Source organism: Helianthus annuus, chromosome 2, assembly GCF_002127325.2.
Source record: "Helianthus annuus cultivar XRQ/B chromosome 2, HanXRQr2.0-SUNRISE, whole genome shotgun sequence".
NCBI lineage: Eukaryota > Viridiplantae > Streptophyta > Magnoliopsida > Asterales > Asteraceae > Helianthus > Helianthus annuus.
In genome coordinates this window covers 131237610-131243881 of record NC_035434.2, presented here as the reverse complement: position 1 = coordinate 131243881, position 6272 = coordinate 131237610, and the positions used below count along the sequence as shown (strand labels likewise).

The 6272-nt window shown below is 40.0% G+C and overlaps 1 pseudogene; it reads right to left on the bottom strand.

The window, feature by feature from the left end:
* Positions 1-3991: 3991 nt before the first annotated feature.
* LOC110905348 lies at positions 3992-5826 on the bottom strand (annotated as a pseudogene).
* Positions 5827-6272: the final 446 nt, after the last annotated feature.

Genomic DNA, 6272 nt, shown 5'->3' with positions numbered 1-6272 from the left:
AAAAGGAGGTCTTCAGTTTTTTCAGAAACAAGTTTGTTGATGACTTTCCCATTCGTCCTCGTCTGGTTTGCCCAAACATCGCTCGGTTACCGTCTTCGGTGGCCGATAACTTGGAAGCTCAATTTTCTAAGGAGGAGATCAAGTTAGCTGTGTTTGAATGTGGAGACGACAGGGCTCCCGGCCCAGACGGCTTCAACTTCAGGTTTTTTAAACATTTTTGGTGTCTTTTTGAGGAAGATTTTTGCAATATTTTGGCCTATTTTTTTGGATCCGGTAAGCTGAGTTTGGGGTGTGGGTCGGCTTTTATTGCCTTGATTCCGAAGGTTAGAGACCTGTTGGTTTTAAATGATTATCGACCGCTTAGTTTGGTCGGTGCTATCAATAAAGTGGTCTCCAAAATTCTGGCCAACAGGATGAAAAGGTGTCTTAAGTTGGTGATTTCGGATTCTCAATCCGCTTTCATCAGTGGGAGATATATTCTTGATGGCCCTCTAATTACTAGCGAGCTGATGTCTTGGATCAAATATAAGAAGAAACGAGTTTTCTTTCTTAAAATCGACTTCGAAAAAGCCTACGATAACATCAACTGGAGTTTCGTTTTAGATATTCTCCGGCAGATAGGGTTTCATTCCAAGTGGTGAAGCTGGATTTCTGGTATCCTGTCGTCGGCTAGAGCCTCAGTTCTAGTTAATGGTTCTCCTACGTTCGAGTTTGGTTGTAGCAAAGGTACGAGGCAAGGGGACCCACTATCCCCATTTCTGTTTGTGGTGGTGATGGAGGCCCTCTCTTGTATGTTCAACAAAGCGTGTGAGGTGGACGTTTTCAAAGGTATTACTCTCCCTGATGCAGGCCCTCAAATTTCTCATTTATTTTTTGCCGATGATGCCATGATTATGGAGGAATGGGATAAAGATATTATTGTTAATGTTATTAGAATCTTGAGATGCTTTCACGCTTGTTCGGGTTTGAAGATTAACCTTGGCAAGTCTAGTATCTTTGGCTTTGGCGTGTCGGATTCGGAGGTAGAGGAAATGGCTAGTTGGATTGGTTGCAAGACGGACTCTGTTCCATTTAAATATTTAGGTTTGTCGGTTGGTGCTAATATGAATCGCATCAATAGTTGGAGACTAGTTTACGATATTTTCGAAAGTAGATTGTCCCTTTGGAAGACTTCGCATCTTTCTTTAGGAGGGAGGGTGATTTTAATCCGATCCGTTTTGCAAAGTCTCCCAACTTATTTCTTCTCTCTTTACAAGGCGCCTATCAAGGTAATTAAAGATCTGGAGTGCATGATTAAAAAAATTTCTTTGGGGTGGATCGTCTTAAGTTCGGAAGATCCATTGGGTTGCTTGGGATAGGGTGGCATCCCCCAAGAAAGAGGGGGGGTTGGGTTTGTGTAAATTATCGGATTTTAATATTGCTCTCCTTAGCAAATGGGGCTGGAGATACAAGAGTGAGATTAACAATTTATGGGTTAAAGTTATCAAAGCTATCCACGCGGGCAGCTCTAGTTGGTCTTTTCTTCCGGGTAATAAATCAATCAGGGGAGCTTGGTTAAATATTTGCAATTGCCTTAATAAACCGATTGTCGAGGGTAAGCCTATCCGGAGTTTTTCCAGAGGAGAGGTTGGTTCGGGAAGCTGCATCTTGTTTTGGTTCGACCCTTGGTTAGAGGAGGTTCCTTTGAAAGATTCCTTTCCCGCTTTGTTTCGTTTAGAAGTCGTCAAGTTATGTTCTGTTAAAGATTGGCTGGAGGATGGAGGTTTTTGGCTTTGGAAACATGAGCCTGACTCGGATGCGGAGAGAGGGGAGCTAGCTTCGCTTTTCGGCAAACTGAACTCGGTTTCTCTCAATTCTATCCGGGATAAGTGGAGATGGTTGGGTGATTCTTCGGGTACCTTCTCGGTTAGATCGGTAAAGTCTTTTCTGCACAAAGGAAATTCAGCTCCTGATCGCTTCGTGTTTGATTGGTGCAACTGGGTGCCGTTTAAGTGCAATCTTTTTGTTTGGAGATCGGAGATGAAGCGTATTCCTACTGCGGATGCTCTTCGCAAGAGGGGTATAGATGTCGGTTCCGGGGTCTGCGCTTTCTGCGGTTTGGAGGATAAAACTGCTGATCACATCTTCCTTTCCTGTGGGTTTTCGGCTGTGGTATGGCATAAGCAGGGCCGACCCTAAGATTTCATGGGCCCTGTTCGAGCTCAAAAAAACGTACCCTTAAAAAAAAGCCTGTTCCTGTGCGGCGTTTCATTACCCAGTCCCGGATGAAAGAGTTGCCGTCCAGAATTGTTCTTTTATTAGTTTTTAGAAAAAAATTGGGTATTGGGCTTAATAACCTAATGGGCTAAATAGTTTAAACAATATGATTTTTTTAAGTGGGCCTATGTTAATATTTTTTTGGTTATACCCTATTAATTTTTTTTACATATATAATATCGATTTTTTTTAAATTACGTGCCCTACGAAATCACGGGCCCTGTTCGGTTGTCCTCCCCGCCCTCCTTCAGGGCCGGCTCTGGGCATAAGGTTAGTAGGTGGCTTCGGATCCCTTATATTTTCGCATTCTCGTTTAAAGATCTCTTGGAGATTCACAAGACTAGTAGGTTAGATCCGAAGATTAGACCGGTAGTTCAGGGTATTATCATTGTGGCCTGCTGGTGTCTGTGGAGATCCAGGAACAATTCGGTTTTTTCGAACTCTCGGGTCAACATTGATGACGTCTTCAGCGAGATCAAATCGGTGGGATTTTTTTGGTATAAACATAGGTCGAAACATCGGTCCATTTTGTGGAGTGATTGGTGTAATTTTGTAATTATGTAGTGGATGTTTTTGGTTTTTCCGGCTCGGTCTTCGGGTTCGGCTGCTTGTTATTGAAGTCATCCTTTCAAAAAAAAAAGGTTAAAGAAAGCATTGCATGGTTTTATAAATTTTCAAGTAACAAAGTCTATAAAGCCTAGCACGAATCTTGTCGATATTTTTCTTCAAGACCTCTAACGTATCAGGGAAGTAATGCTCGTCGCAAATACTAATTCACTGACAACTACCTAAAAGTCAGGGTCGGAACCTTATCCGAAAACTTAATCTTAAGTATCCGTGCTATACGCTAATCAACCACTTGAGAGATGCAAGTTCGACTCCCACTTGGTGCAGAGTGAGGCATTGGTGGGCAATGATAGGAGACCCAGAGAAACCTGGGTTGGATCCTTGAGCCAAACGGGTTTTACCGGTAATTTCACCGTCGTGCCTACGGGCGGGTGGGTTACCGGGTTTTCCCCGGAATTGGTGGTGGACTCGGGTTACTCTCGGAGTACTCCGTTTGTCCAGTGGGTGCCCCGAGAGTACTCGGGATTGAGTTTGTTGGCCGTTAAAAAAAAAAATATAGAAATTCTTTTGTTTTTTTTATTAGAAATTTTGTATTTGTTGTAAATCCATGGGTAATTAATCACGAAACGGGGGTGACATAATTACCAACGGTAACATAATAAAATTTATTCTGTTTTTCTTTATTTTTTTAGTTTGACCAAGTTGGTCAAGGCCGAGGGAACCGTAGGTCTGTATTTTCGTCCTTGAAATCTAATAGAAAAGTATATTCCATACGACTTCTTTTGTTTTTTTTAATGATATCACATCATATCAAGCTATTATATTAGGGTGAACATGGCACCCTCAGTAACTCCATTCGGTGACCCAAGTCACCTAGAGGGAAAACCGCCGCCATCAACGAGGGGAGTCACATAGGGGAGCAAGATCGGTGAGAGCTTACCGAATGAAGGAGGGGAGAGAGATGGTGGGCCACCCTTTTTTCAACCAATCAAAATATTTTTTTTTTTTAATAAAAAAACAAGTCACCTAAGAGGGGAGTGGCGCCATCAAATTGAGTGTGTGAGGGGAGTTAAGAGGGGAGTTGACGTGGCATCAAGTAATTAGGTGTGCGTAAGAGAGGGGACTCCCCTCTCTTGGAGTGCCTCTCACCCTTACGCTAAAACAAACATCAAACAATAATAGTGTTTTATTCCCTTCAAGAAACCCAAAGATACAAATTGAGATAATACAATGTCAATAGCTAGAAATGCAAAACACACCAATAGAAATTTAAAAACCCTCATAGCAACACACTTGCTCACATCATATTTCTCCGCATACCAGAGGCCTCACACAGTCTAGTCTCTTATTTCAAGCAAGCATTATGAATACGGACCGAAAAACAAGATTGAACAGATTTGCATTACGTACTCGGATCTTCATCTTGCGTGGTATCGATCTGTTATATTCATTTAACAAATTGTACGATTAACATTCTATCTAAGCATACTGCTGCGGATGGTATTGCTGAGGTGTTTGTTGAGGATGGTATTGTTGAGGAGAGTATTGCTGAGGAGGGTATTGCTGAGGAAGGAAAGGCATTGGACTCTTTTCTGGATCAACATTTGCACCCACCAGGAACGCGACCACGGGGTTTGTGGTGGTTTGTATAGTTGGTGGAGCTACGGTAACATAGGCAGCAATACCAAAAACTGCACTCAGAAGAGCTAAAACAGCTCCTGCTGCAAAGATCCCAGGCTTAACAACATAACATGTGAAATAACCATATGAGTCAACTTGTCCACCTTCTTTATTATTCAGTCCGGCAGCTGTCAGCAGTAGAACCACGGCTATAACGGTAGCTACCCTGAATATTCAACACTAGATCAGTTTTATTCATTTGCAAAAGAGCATCACAATAGATGTTTTTTAGGGGATGGTTTTAGTTCACAAAAACACCAAAAAAACAAGCTTGTTGTTGGCCCCGGTGAATTTTTAGAATGCGTGGTGGAAATGATCGGTTAAAAATTAAAAAAGTGGTTATGACGTAACATTTTTTGGGTTTTCTTATTGGGCGAGTTTTTGGTGTTTTTAAAGAACGAGTGTTTTTATGACGTGGCAAGTGGCCAGACATGTATTTAGTATTTTTAGGCCTCCTTATAGTGGATGGTCTAAGATAATCATGTTGATAAACATAAAAAAAACAAGATCAAGTATAGTACCATGACAATACAGAAAGGAGCTTTGAAATTCAGGTGGAATGAGGATCATTTCCACAACATCTACAAGCACCAAATGTAATGCTTATGTAAACCTGTGTAATAATTGCGAATACGGCTGATATGATTCCAAGAGCTAGAGCTGGACTACTTGGATATACACATGAATCATCATCAATTGAAACATCATCTGCCTGCATGCATATATGGCCATGAGGTATATCTCATATTTTATAAAAACGTCTCAAGTTTTATTTGAACGGTATTATATATTTCGTCGATGAAGAGAGTTACTGATGGAAATCTGTCACTAATGGCTGCCAGATATACGGCCGTTACTAATCTCATTTGCAGTAGATTAATTACCTACGTAAGTTAATAAGGGATCACTGACATACACTTTTAGCGACGGATTACAGACGACATTTAAAAAGTCGTCCAAACTGCTCGTTTCTAATAAATTACCAACCGATTACTGACAAAACACTTACTGATGGATTACCTTTCAAGTATTATAACTAGTTTATAAAATACAGAATATAATTACAGCTAATTTAAAAATAAAGATTTTAGTTTTTCAAATTTCTTTGGAAAATAAAAGTAAGTTATAAATTCATGAAATAAAATATTGCAAAATGTACAAATATTAAAAATATGTACCGAAAATCATACAGATTTTTCTAGTTACCTTAACCCTTGTGAACTCCGCTGCAAAACCACTGGCCGCAGATATTATTCCGAGCACCACCACAATTGCGCAGAAATCTACCACTTTGTTCTCCATTTATGAGCTCTCTATGAGAATATGGGTAGTGTAAGTCTATTAAGAAGCCTGTAGATGAAGAAACTTGCGACTGGAAATGTAAGTATATATAGATGGATGATGCTATATATAAAATATAGCTGGATAATTTCCTTAAAATATGTAATTGAATGATTGGATATTATAATACAGCCAAGAAACAAAGTTTACATTTTGATGTCAACTTAGGGCTTGGTCAAAGTTTCGGAACAACGTTGACAATTTATCTTTATTTAAGATACATGCATCGTTATATCGTACTAATAATATTTAATTAGATATGATTTACCGAGCATTGGTAATCATTATATTCTATATTTAGTATTAGTTGTCATATTCCTAGCATTTTTTTAATTAAACTTCATTAAAACACGTCTCCGACTTAAACGGGTAAAACGCCAAACAATAGCGGCGTCGACCCAAACGGGCAAAAGGCATATAATTACAAC